The 13,784-nt window shown below is 37.3% G+C and overlaps 1 long non-coding RNA gene across 6 annotated transcripts in view; it reads right to left on the bottom strand.

The window, feature by feature from the left end:
• LOC103348808 (uncharacterized) overlaps positions 1–10,980 on the bottom strand; it is a 35,656-nt gene extending 24,676 nt beyond the window's left edge. For 2 of the 6 annotated variants that reach the window (XR_011387171.1, XR_011387172.1), the window contains exons 1-2: positions 10,896–10,980; positions 10,077–10,127 (exon numbers count right to left, since the gene is read on the bottom strand). This is a non-coding gene — a long non-coding RNA (uncharacterized lncRNA). Of the gene's footprint in view, positions 1–10,076; positions 10,176–10,895 lie in introns of those variants that run through there. The other 4 variants (XR_007920614.2, XR_011387174.1, XR_011387173.1 and 1 more) reach the window with 3 other exon arrangements.
• Between the last annotated feature and the right edge of the window lie 2,804 nt (positions 10,981–13,784).

The raw sequence follows: 13,784 nt of genomic DNA, 5'->3' as shown, positions 1-13,784 counted from the left end.
TGTACTATTATGGATCATGATTAGGGATGGGATCATGCATTTTGCCAAGTTTAAAACCCACACAAAATTGTAGGGTTAGAGTCTGGAACAAAACTGCAGCTTCTTGGTGTGGAGTTTTTCTACTTATGGCAAAATGTGGCTTCCGGGAGGGTGAGTTAAGATGCCTCAAAGGGAAAAAATTCTTCCAAGGGAACATTTTGATAATTCAAGTGTAAATAAATATAAATCCAAAACACATTTTTAATTAAAGGGAAATTGCTTAGAAAAACACATTTATATCCACTCCCCTTTCCGCACATACTCACTCACAGTCCCCTCCAAAGAAAGTTCAAAAGGGGTAGCTTTGGAAAGGGAGCATTTATAAAGCCACACTGGATGGCCTTTTCAGTGAGTGTCCTGAAATCAAACTCTTGGAATACGCCTACAATTTATTGAAGTAATATTAATGGGCGTTGTTGTAAATCACAATAAATCATGTTTAATAAAACACTTATAGAAGTAACTGGTTATGAAACCTATTTCATTATTTCCGCACACTGAACATACCAACATTTGTGTACTTTTACCAACTTACTTCGTGATCTTTCCTAAGTAGGTTTTCCATTTCCCAAGAGGTTCCTGTTCTTTGACAGCCATGAATCCTTTGCATTTTCACCTGTCTTTAACCATTCTGTCACACCAAGCCACTTGAATTACTGTATGTGAGATATGAAAACTTAGTTTAAGCTTCTTTTTTTCCTTTTAAGCTCTTTCTCATCTTGTGGTTTTTGTGGCATCTTCTAATTATGTTGCATAAAATGCCATCTACTCCATATATAGATCTATAAAAATATGTATAATAAGCAACCGTTCAGAGGGAAAGAAGACAGGAACAATGGGAGGGAAGAAATGTGAAAAGGAGTATTCCCTTTCCCTGGAACATTTGTAGTATCTATCTATGGTCTAGGACTTTTTATTTTTCCCCTGACACTTGACTTCAAAAGGTGACCCAAAGTCACTGACACAGAATTCCTTAGAGATCTCACACCAGCTGCCTACAAGGATAAACTGAATTTAGTATTTATCTCCATATCTATACAAAAAGGAAGAAGAAGTTTGGTTTGTATAAATGAAACAATTAAAAGAGCACCTAGATGTGAGCCTTAAGAATCTGTTTTCAAGTGTGCATTTACAATGGCCTTCTCCTACTCCTAGCTCAATGGTTGTCTCCCCCACTAGACTCAACTTAGGTCCATGAATGTATCTTTCTCAAACTGACTTCTTTACTCTCTAATACTGGGCCTAGAGCTTATAGGTTTCCAATAAATGTCTCAAAAATAAATTATTTTTAAAGATTCCATAATACATAATTTTTATCCTCTTATGGAAAGCTTGTATCCAATAAAAAAATCAAACCAAGGATAACAATGAAAGATTTATGGGCCTCTTGTGCTTTAAAAATAGAACAACAAAGGCTGGAGCCGTGGCTCACTCGGCTAATCCTCCGCCTGCGGCGCTGGCACCCAAGGTTCTAGTCCCAGTTGGGGTGCCAGTTCTGTCCCAGTTGCTCCTCTTCCAGTCCAGCTCTCTGCTGTGGCCTGGGAAGGCAGTGGAGGATGGCCCAAGTGCTTGGGCTCTGTACCCGCATAGGAGACCGGGAGGAAGCACCTGGCTCCTGGCTTTGGATCGGCGCAGAGCACCAGCCATAGCGGCCTTTTGGGGGTGAACCAACAGAAGGAAGACCTTTCTCTCTGTCTCTCTCTCTCTCACTGTCTAACTCTGACTGTCAAAAAAAAAAAAAATAGAACAACAAAGATCTACAATGAGTATGTTCAGGTACAGCAGGCTTAATGGTCCTATGTTTTGAACTGTTTATGAATGACTTTTAAAGTAGGAGTGGAAAAACATCCACTACCTATTCCCAGAATTTAAATGGAGGGCAAGAGACATACTTTATACACAAAAGCTATGGCAGCAGTTCGAATGTGACCTATGTAATTGTGGAAGGGAGATTTTCTAAACACAGCTAATTTCCAGCAAATCTAACACACTAAAATCAGATGATTACAAAAAAGAAATTGTTTTTTTATAGAAATGTGTGTGTACATACATGTTTCTCCTCCAGATCCCACAGTGACAAGAATTGTATCCCCAAAGTGTGTAGGGCTATTGTGAGCAAAAACATTGGCGTTAGATATAAACCCCACATGTCAGTTAGGTGTGTGTTTTTACAGAAAGTAAAAATGGACCCAAATGCTTCAGGATGCCAATTTAAGAGGCATATGATACATTTGTCAGATAATTTATGATTATTTCTTTAGTATTCATAAGGAAATCATCTGGTTAAGACAAGGCACACTTGAGCTTTGATTTTCATTTTTGTTACTATTGGCACTTGCCAATAATAATGAGTTTTAAAATGTGTAAATTAAGGACTATTTTAAATGGAGCCAATGCATTACTTAAGTGTAAATCCATGTGTACTCAAAAGGCAAAATTAGTAAATATGCATGATTCACTTATCTGGACTTTGAATATTGTTTTCATTTTATATTTGTGGTCCAAGAAACCCTATAAAAAATCTTTTTTGAAGTCTCAAAACAAGTACTTTCTGATTGAACATAATTAAGAAATTAAATAGTTGTATCAAAAATCAGAATTAAATTTTTATTCTAAATTATGAATTTCAGCATATTTCATAATTATTTGTGTAGGGGGAGTATTGTTAAGGGAATTTTTAAGGGAATATTTGATATTTGACATTTGACATCAGTGTATAGATAAGATCTTAAGCTTCTATTCTGCAGAAAAAAAAAGGAAGTTATTTAGTTTCTTTTGCCATTCAGTGCTTATAGTGACACTCAGGGGGAGCTAATTTAGCAATAGCAATGGAGACTTGTGATTCTCTTTTTCTTTAACTGAATTTCTCCTTTCAGGTTAATGATTAAACACATTGAGTGGCATAATTGGGGGAAAATGAGATTTCCCAGGCAATGAATGGCTTTCTAATAGATTACAAATTTATTCTGAACAGATAAGCTACTGTATTTTCAATTGGACAATCAAAATATCATTTTACTTCAAAGGAAAGAGAGCAATAATTGAATACCTTGACTGACTTCATATTTATGACTGTTTTCCCATTATAGAATACAATTGGGCATAGTTTTATATTCCTATGAACTGAACACATTTCTTCTCCACGTGGAATTCATTACATGAGAGAGGTATTGTACAGCAGACAAAATGAGAGGCATATAAGAATCGGGTCAGTGGCAATAAACCATTCTTGCCCGGTATTCAGTCACCCTTTCAAAAGAATAAAGGCTATCTCACTTTTCTCTTCTCAGAATCACCTCCTTTGCCCCTATAGTTTAAATATTCACATTTGTGTTTAAAGGTATCTCATTTTTCTTTAACGATCCTGAGGAATATAGAAATATACATACCGTAACACTAATTCAGATGATGTGAATAACAACCCAAGGTTGTGGAAGAAATAAATTTAAACATGTTAGTTGCAAATTAAGAGATTGATAGTGCAGTGAAACAGCAGCCAAACTTATGACATCGGTGACTGCAGGTGTTTGGGAGGAAATTTAGGGATGTGAACAAAGCCACATAATCCTGCTGTGCAGGGTCCCTCCCTCAGGCACTGGCAGCAGCCTAGGAACAGGAGTGTAGACATACAGGGTTAACCCTGCCATGCAGCACAAACTCATTTCTAAAAACAGCCTTTGCATAGCCTCATTGTTATCAATGTTTAGCATTTATCAAATGGCAATGATGCACTTTATGGTGAATAAAACATCAACTGGTCTTGATGAATGCCACATGCTACTTTTGTGTAAAGGGTAAACTCAAGAGCCTAACACTGGCATAAGAACCAAGAAGACGTTACTCTTCAAAGATAATTCATGAGGTCCTTGCTTGGGGTTCTCCTTGAATCTGGAATTAAATAAATTCAGCTTCTGTCAAATCTGATGCTAATATCTCACAACCATGATACCTTTCTTTGGCTTGTCCTTAAGTTATGCATTTAAGCCCCAGATCTCAACAAATCCTACCTGTAAGTCAACAGGCTGGTGTGAATTCAAAGGAATAAAAAATACTATGAATATTCAGTTTGATATGCAGAAGGCAAGTTTAGATGAGCTGCATAGGAACAGTTCATTCTCCAACTAGGATGTACTGAGATTATACTCTGCATGATGACCAACACATTCTTCTTGGTCTTGAAAACTCATGATCTAATGAGCAGATGTGGGTGAGGTACACAAGCCTGCAAATGGAGGGCTTTCCTGTAGTTTCACAGAGATAGGGAATTGTATACCCTGATCCCCCAACAGCTGGAATGAGGTGGGAGTAAGGAGAGAAAGTTATTCCCCAAGAAGGAATGTGATAGGCTCAGTCTTGAAAGACTAATGGGAATTATCATGTTTAAAGGCTGGAGACTAAGTGTTCAAAGAGGAGTAAATGGTAAAAGCCAAGGTGTAGAAGCAAAGGAGGCTGCAAGGCATCAGCGACCTTGCCAATACTGTGGACGACTGAAAGCTGCGGGGTAGTGGATCCAGGTCCAGGCAACGAGGCCAACTCCGGAGGACATTGCAGTATGCTTTGGGATGTACACTGACATCTTTTGAACACTTTTAGGTAAGTGAGTGCCTTGATTCACTTTACATATTCAAAAGACTTAACTGGCACCCTATAGAGACTTTTTGGAGAAGACTGGAATGTTTGAAGAAGAATGAGTGGGGGTTTAATTTACATGGAGCCATCAAGTGACTGATCTCTTCAGGAGTAATTCTTTCTTGTTTTTAAAGATTGATTTATTTATTTGAGAGGCAGAGTTACAGACAGAAAGAGTGAGAGACAGGCTGGTGCACGGCTCACTTGGTTAATCCTCTGCCTGCTGCCCTGGCAACCATATGGGTGCCAGTTCTAGTCCTGGTTACTCCTCTTCCAGTCCAGCTCTCTGCTCTGTCCTGGGAAAGCAATGGAGGATGGCCCAGGTGCTTGGGCCCCTGCACCCGCATGGGAGACCAGGAAGAGTCACCCGGCTCCTGGCGTTGGATCTGCACAGCTCCATCCGTTGCAGCCATTTGGGGAGTGAACCAACGGAAGGAAAACCTTTTTGTCTCTCTCTCTCTCACTGTCTGTAATTCTACCTGTCAAATAATAAAAAGAGAGAGAGAGAGAGAGAGAGACAGAGACAGAGGTCCATCTACTGGTTTTCTCCCCAAGAGCCACAACAGCCGGACCTGAGCTGATCTAAAGCCAGGAGCCTGGATCTTCTTCAGGGTCTCCCACAGAAGTTCAGGGGCCCAAGCACTTGGACCATCTCTACTGCTCTCCCAGGCACATTAGCCAGGAGCTGGATCGGAAGTGGAGCAGTGGGAACCCAAACTGGCACCCATATGTGATGCCAGTGCCACAGGCAGAGACTTAAGCTACTGCGCCAGTGATGGCCCCAGGTCTAATTCTTCAACATGGTAGCAGTGTCTGTGGTCTTTCAGTTTATATGAACACCTGCGATGCCTTGTTGGAGTGCTTCCTCCCCCAGTCAAGGAACTTAGGAAAACTGTGGTAGTTGCATGGCGAAAGCAGACATTGTTTCTCTTCTTCAGTGGATGAGCCTCTTCCTGCTGTTTCGCAAGTCACTCTGTGTATCACTTCATCATAAAAATCACTGTCACAGTTTCACTTTTGGGATTTATTAAATATCCCCTGAATGCTACTAAATCATCAGTAACCCTGGTCCTCAATGATCTCATTATGATTAGCAGCTGTCAGTCATTTTATGCTTGTAACATGCCAAATACCCTGGTAAGGACATCTATGCATTATTGCATTCAGTCCTCCAGGAGTGCTATAAGGGAAATATCATCCTCATATCGCCATTTTGTCTATGGAGGAACTGAGCCTTTAGAAAAAGCAAAAACAAAAGCTGTAGTTTGCTTTCAAGAACATCCGGAAGTAGCAGATCCAAGGTAAGAACCCGGAGCTGTTTTATAGCAAAGCCCCGCCTTTAGTTATCTCTGTGTCCTGCCTAGTTGAACTAGTTTCCACTATTTTTTTTAAAGTTTTAACTCTTGTTTTTAAAACATTTCTCTGTAATAGATAATGTACCATCCTTTAAATGAAAATATTTTTGCATCTTCAATAATATGTTTTGAATGAACTCTCAGTAGAGTTCAGTTTGTTTTGCATGTCTCCCTTGGCCTTTTCAAAGCCTCTCTTTTGTTTTGTTGCTTTATTTGTATTTTAAATCAGGACATTTCTTCCTGTGGAGTCCACATCAACCACTCTTGGGACATCCTTACATTGCAGCAGAGGCTAAAAATGGAAAATCCAGGGTCCTTAACTGGACTCTGGCTTTATAATTGCTCCTGCGGTGCTCTCACCACATTCCCAGATGTGTGGAGAGACAGAGGGTAGTGAGGGAAGTGAAATGGCAAAATAAAGCTAAGCAAACAGTTTGCCTAACAGATGTTAACCCAATTCATAATTTAAAAGTTCCTATTTTTGTTCATCATGTAGACAATGAACATTTTAATTTCTCCACCAAACACTGCTTATGAATCAGGTTCAGAAAGCTGAAGTCATTAATATTTGCATCCAACTTTCTTCCTAGCCATAGGTCAAAGAAACAAAAGGGGCATGTTTTCTTTTTGTTCGAAGCTTAGCATCATTACGAAGCCTTGTTAGGACTTATACAATTTGTTTAAATATGTCTTCTTAGTTAATAGGGACTAGATTTAATCAAGATGGAATAACCTATTGTTGTAACACAAATCCCATTGGAAAACCAATACTCCAGAGTTGTGTACGGGTCGTTTGAAATAGAATAATAGAAATCAACTATGACTAACATTTCTCCCTCTAGTCACTCTCACAGTAAACTTAATTCCTATATGGAGTTTGGGGGTGGGGGAGAGCATTAAAAAACTCAATTCGGTTAGTAGAATAAACCATTATCATCTCCCTACTAAGATATGTGAGCAGAATACGGAGAGCTATTTACATTGAAGAAAGAAAAAGAATATTTGCACATACTTTATAACTATATGGTGACAAGTTATTTAGCTGGCAGAATCTAATTCAACCTGTGAGTTTCCTAATCTCCAGTCTGGTACTCACACCACAGGGAAGCTGCAACCACAGCCTCCTCACAGGGTGGGTTCCTCAAATTTCAAGTACAACACAAGTCTCTCAACAAGATCAGCCCCTTGGGGCAGGAAGGTCAAGCTGACACAAATAGTAGTAGGCATATTGGTGGTAAAAGTCAAATGTATACCAGAGGAGCTGGAATGGTTGCAAATCTAACTCTTGTGCTCTAAAAGGACAACAAATAGAAAGCAAAGGCATATAGACAAGAACAAAGAAAATTAAAAGCACTGAGCAAAACCTGAAGAACAATCCAATGTTAGGTGAAAGCCCAGGGTAATGAGAAGGGACATTCTTGCAAAGAGAGAAATGTCTTTTTTGATCCAGTGTTAGGACTTGTACACTTTCACATTTTTCTCCCCTTCTATGTGACATCTTCATCATTTTCCCATAGGTAAAAATTACAGACTCATTGACTTTCTACTTATCAGAGGACTGACACCGGAGAAGAGATACGGAAGTGAGGAGAGGGAGCATCTTCATTATAATTGCAGATGAATGCAGGAGGTAAACAGAGAAGAAGCAGGATGGTGGTTGTGGTGATGAGAGGGATTTAAAGACATTTTGTGGAATCAGAATCACAAACTGGACATGAGCTTAGAGACTAAATCTTCCAATATTTGTCTTTCACGATGAAAAAACAACAAGGGATGAGATATTCTTACTGAACTTTCCTATTTCACTTCTGGAATTTCTGTTGTTCTTGCAATTATATGATAAACCTATCTTATGAAAGAGATACTGAGTGTTTACAAAGCAGGGGCAACAAATTTATTTGGCTGTCATATATTAAAATTCAATAACTTTAAGATGTTTCTTTCAGCTGTAAAAATTCATATTTTCTATTTCCCCCCTGGGAAATATCTCATCTCTCCCAGTGAAAATAGTTTTCTTTGGAGTAATTTCTGTCTTATCAATGTTTAAGTTTTAGCGTCCTGTAAATCTGTGAATAAGAATGCACTTATTTTTTTGCTCCCAGTTTGATCTTTTGGTGGGAAACTATAATCATAAAGATATATACAAGGAAGTTTAAGCAGTTTCTAGGAAGCTACAGTATAACTAACCTTTGTAACTAAGGCAATATGCATAGGGGTTTTATTAAAATTGTTTTGCAGCCACAAAAAATTTTACAGAGGTATATACTTTAATATGGTCTTCTATCTGCAACTTTATGGACTTAGCTTTAGGTTTTATTAATGCAAAAATAAAACCATGTGAGTAATCAATGTTATATATAGTAACTGGTCCAGTTACTATATATTATTGTTATATACTATAATATCAGTATCATTTTTACAAACATACTGAAACTAACTAGAATGAAGAAGTACCATAGATTTATTTTGTTGTCTTTTTGTCTTTTTCTGGTAATTTCTAAACTTGAAGATGTCTCATTCTGATTATTCTGTATTTAGAGATGGGCTTTGGAAACCTGAAGATTTTTAAATGCCTTTTCCCAATATATCTTTTTTTTTTAACTTCATGACATTTTTATAATAATATCAATAGAGAGCAAAGTCATAATTGTAGAAGGACTCTGTGTACTAAACCATCTTGTCTCCTCATTGGGGGTCCAGCGTATCTCCTCTGAACGAAGGAAGGGACACAGGTCACAACCTTTTCTTTCCTCCAGAAAGTGACAGCTGTATCCCAGAAACCAAAAAAAAAATAAAAAAAAAATAAAAAAAAACCAAAAAACAAAAAAACACACAAAAGGAATATTCTGTAGAAATAAATGTGGTGTTTTCCTGTTGATTCCCTGAGCTGGCCTGTCACTTGAGCAAAGGAAGAAAAAATAGCTTAGGGCAAGAAAGGGACACATATGAGCATATTCAACAAAAAATCCACATGATTAGAGACATTGTTACTAATTACAATTAAACTGAAAAATAGGCTGCTTCCTTCTGACTGAATAATCTTGGGTCTTCAGGATAAAGGCTGTCTTGAGTGTTTTCCCATTCCTATTGTCGTTAACTTGGCAACCGGGGTTTACAAACAGTAAGGCCTATGTTCACAATGAAAGTGAAGTAATGACAAAAGTTGTAAAAATCACTTTGCGAAATCTGATTTTTGCATTTGGATTTATGAGACAAATGCCAGGTGGGAGCACAGACAAGAAGGACAGAGCAGAGAAATATGTTTTAGATCATCAGCTACATGAGAACTATCTTACCCCATAAGCAGCGGAGCCGTGGATTAGGTTAGCACTGAGAATTTCTTTGCAGTGAATAAATTTAATTCGATACAAATTAGATTTTTAGGCAAATATCTGAAAATCTAACGTTTTCTGCATATCTGAGCTAAGTGCATGTCACAAGCGAACTTGCAAAAAGGAAGTAAAATGATCTCTCTATGTGTGCATGATTTTAACTTTAGAGAGTACTGATTCTGAAAATCATTCAGGTAGGACATGAGAAGGTATTGTTGATTCAGTAGATGGCAGTCTTCCAACTAAGCTGGGGGAAAAAAAAAACCTTGTGAAATCACGTTTTAAGAGAAGGAAAACTTGTGTTTTGAATAACATGCAACTTTGTGACACCGATTCTTAAAGATAAAATTGAGTTTAAAAATTCAGAGTCGTTCTGTGGGCATGAAACAATTTAAATTCATTGCCAATATAAATCAGTGAGCCAAGTTGTAACTTTTACTCTAATTATTAGAACAGCAATGATAAAAAAAAGATGGCATTTTCCCTTTCATCTATCTGTCCCCTTACATTCAGGTAAGGAAAGAAATGGCTTAAATTAGGTCTCTAGACACTGAATTAAAGTATTATCACCCCAATAGCCTTAGTTCTGCCGACCAAAGAAAGAAACATACAAACACAAAAAATACCCCTTGTATGTTGCAAAACCCTAAGCAGAATTTAGAGACAGATTAGACAGAAGCAGGTGGACCAGAGTCTAGAGAGTTTTCGTTCTGCAACTTACCTTGGGATCCCGAGCAATTTCCATAAACTCTCTGACTTGCGTCCTCTCTCTCTAAAAGCAGAGATAAGAAAACCAACAGCCTTGGATCGCTGTGAGAATACGAAATACACTTGTACCACTTCAGAGACGTTTCATTTCTTTCCTTTCCTTTTTTTTTTCCTATCTTTTCTCCCTTCCTGAAAAGTGATCTTGGGACTATGCATATATCTATAATCAAATAGGTAGATATTTAAGCAAAGTGAATTAAAATAAATTTCATTTAAATAATTTTAAGCTGATTTTTTTTGTGATAATTGGCCCTTTTCTTTATGGGATGAAGGCACAAGAATACAAAGTGATGACCTTATCATTTCTATTTAAAATTTGTGTTTTTACTTTCTTTCATGTTCAGCATATATGAATCATTAATTGTGTTTTGTCCTATACAGGAGTTTGTGCATCAGAGTTAAGCTTATATCAAAATGACACTTTACTCTCATTAAGAATGTGTTGCTCAGTGTTTAGTATTAGAAAGAAAAAAAGCAAAGTTAGATCTATACCTTGAAAGATATTACAAAGAGGAAATTCTATCTGTTATCTTCCAGTATTTTTTTCTCAATCCAAGTAAAGTGTAGGGATTTATTATTTGTACTCTAGCAAATGGATATTGCTACAAAGTGACAAAATCTCATAATTTCTTGCTCTACTGATATTTTGCTGAGTAGTATTATGAATTTAATATCAAATTAACTTCTGATAATATATATTTAATAATCCTTTTTCCTAATAAATTTAAAATAATATTTTAAAAATTCTTTGTCCAGTGAAAAGTCAAATTACCTCGTGGACCTGGCCTCAGCTCCATCTTAGATGGTTGGGCTGTGCTAGTCTCCATTCCATCCATCCCTTCAGTGTGTATCCTTAAAGTGTTGGATGTGGAGCGCAAATGATCTGTACTATAAGACAGTCTTAGAAAGCTGTTTTCATTTTGAAGGATTCCTCTACCTCAATGATTTGGTTAAGACACTGTGGCAAAAAAAAAAAAAAAAAAAAAAAAAAAAAAAAAAAAAAAAACCCTAAATGAAAGATCTCTGTGAGTGAGATCCCAGCAGAAAGAATGGGCCATCAAAGAAGGAGGTACCTTTCTCTGAAGGGAGGAGAGAACTTCCACTTTGACCATGGCCTTGTCTAAACAAGATCGGAGTTGGTGAACTCAATAGGGTTCCATAGCCAACTCAATAGGGTTCCATGGCCTTGGCATCTCAGGACAAGAGCCTCCGGTGATGACTGACGTCATAAATAAGAGTGTCAATTGTTAAATCAACAACAGGAATTAATGTACACTTACTCCCCATGTAGGCTCTCTGTCCTTAATGTGTTGTACTATGTGAATTAACGGTATAACTAGTACTCAAATAGTACTTTATACTTTGTGTTTCTGTGTGGGTGCAAACTGTGGAAATCTTTACTTAGTATATACTAAATTGATCTGCTGTATATAAAGATAATTGAAAATGAATCTTGATGTGAATGGGATTGGAGAGGGAGTGGGAGATGGGATGGTTGCGGGTGGGAGGGAGGTTTTGGGGGGAAAAAGACGCTATAATCCAAAAGTTGTACTTTGGAAATTTATATTTATTAAATAAAAGTTGAAAAAAGGAAGAGGTTTGCAAATATGCAATAAATGAAAAAAAATGTGCTTAGTGAAAAGACAGGTGGAACTCTGTTGCTCTGCAGGTAAACCATACACCTTGGCAAATCTCACTGTGAAGATTTGGGGGAAAAGCTGCTTTCTTATGTGGATGCTGCTTCAGTAGGGTGTTGGGGTTGACTAATACAGGCTGCTACTGAGAAATACAATCAGAGGTTCCTCAGCTATTAGGACTCCCATCAATTCTGTGTTGTTGCTTACAGAGCTCACGGCTTCAAGAATGTAGTCTTGAAGTTTGTTTGTTTGGGGGTAGTTTTGTCTAGGTAAAGTAAGTAAAAGTCACTGGCACCACTACATTTTTGAAATTTCATTCCTTAAAAGTTTTTCATGCCACTTGTCTTATTCCTTTAGCATCTTTACTTTCAAAGTAAAGCAGAATATATTTTAAAAGATATTAAATGTTGTGACTGGGGAAACCTGGAATACAGATTTGAGAGAAGGAGGATCATACCTGTGAGAAGTGGGAACTGTGTCAACAAAGGAGTGACTGTCGAATGAGGTAAATGAAGCTCTCTGGGGAACGCAGCTACCCCTATTATTGCAACTTTAAGTCGTTGCAACAAATATACTCTTCCCCTCACCCACCACATTTCTTATCAAAACAGATGTACTTCAACTGTGTGATATTATTTAAAAACATTCATGTCATAGGTCACTGAGGAGAACTGTGAGTTTGTTAAATGTGAAGATGCCTGGTCTCATTTGCCTGTGAATTCTCCATCCTAAACAGTCTTTCAAAAAATGGCTGCTGAATGAATGAATGCAACAAGGAATGAATGATGTTCCCTGAATTTGTGTGGATTTGATTGAACTCAGGGTTGATTGCTGATCCACAGAATCAAAATCCTGGTTTGTCTCTGTAGTGTGTGTGTTGCTTACAAATACCCAGCTAGGACATGTAATCGTTTTTTGTTCACTTATTTCTAAAAATCTTGATTTGATATGAAGTCAAATGATCTATCACTGAGCTACACTCCTTCAGCCAAAAAATCATCGTGGATTTATTAACCTCTACAAAGGGCTCTCCCACTTAAAGGCTTGGTGACACCCAATAAGTGAATTTATCACAGCTCTTTGACCATTCAAACGCTAGAGTTGTCCTTCTAGCATTTAGATCTGTTGATAAACAGACTCCAAATTTCAATGTTTTTTGCCAAAAGTTGGGAAAATATTGCATTAGGTGTTGTTCTTAGTCTCCAGATAATAGATAGTTTGGTTGGTGATATATTGATACACAGCATCTCTAAGCTCAAAGGTAACTTTGCTCACCTGATCGCTAATTAGGGTGAAGGCCTTCTGTTTCATAAACGAATTTCCATTGTGGCTATTATGAGCTATAACAATGATTGATAACAGGATATGGCTTAAGCCTATATGCTTAAACAAACACAGGAACAAAGAAACACACCCAAGTAAGCACAGGAAGAAAGGAACCTTGGAAACTTTTGACCAGTCAGAATAGATTTGTGTTTAGTCTTATGATCCCTTGACTTTTCTGTCTAAGCCAGTGGTGGTTATTTTCAATCCCTCCCTCAGCTTCTGAATTAGGTTACTTTCATAAAATGCTTAAAATGTTAATGTTAATGCACTTAACTTTTGTGAGCCACCTTTGCATAATATGTACACACTCATTGTTATCAGGTATAAACTATTATCCTCAATAAAATTTCTCACTTTTTTGCCACACTCTAGAAAGGATGCTATGGACCAAGAGAAGAAGTGAAAGTGTTCAATAAGTCATGAAATTCCCATTGACAAAAAGGTTGGAAAATCCCTAAACTCCTTTTTAGATTGTCTATACTTTTTAAACAACTCATAATTTCAGTGTTTTCTCACAATGAGAAACCATACTCAGTACTTCTTATGCTATCCGTGCAAATTTATTCACATTAATATCTAAGAGTGAAGGACAAAAGGTGATATTTGTCATAATTTGATAATTTGATGTATAAGAATAACATAAAATATATTGTTTTGAGTTTAGCGGGTCATTAGGAAAAGGTGAATTAAAGTGTCAG

This window comes from Oryctolagus cuniculus, chromosome 3, assembly GCF_964237555.1.
Source record: "Oryctolagus cuniculus chromosome 3, mOryCun1.1, whole genome shotgun sequence".
In the NCBI taxonomy this organism is placed as follows: Eukaryota; Metazoa; Chordata; class Mammalia; order Lagomorpha; family Leporidae; genus Oryctolagus; species Oryctolagus cuniculus.
Note: the sequence above shows the minus strand (reverse complement) of the source record. Positions and strands in the feature narration are given on the sequence as shown.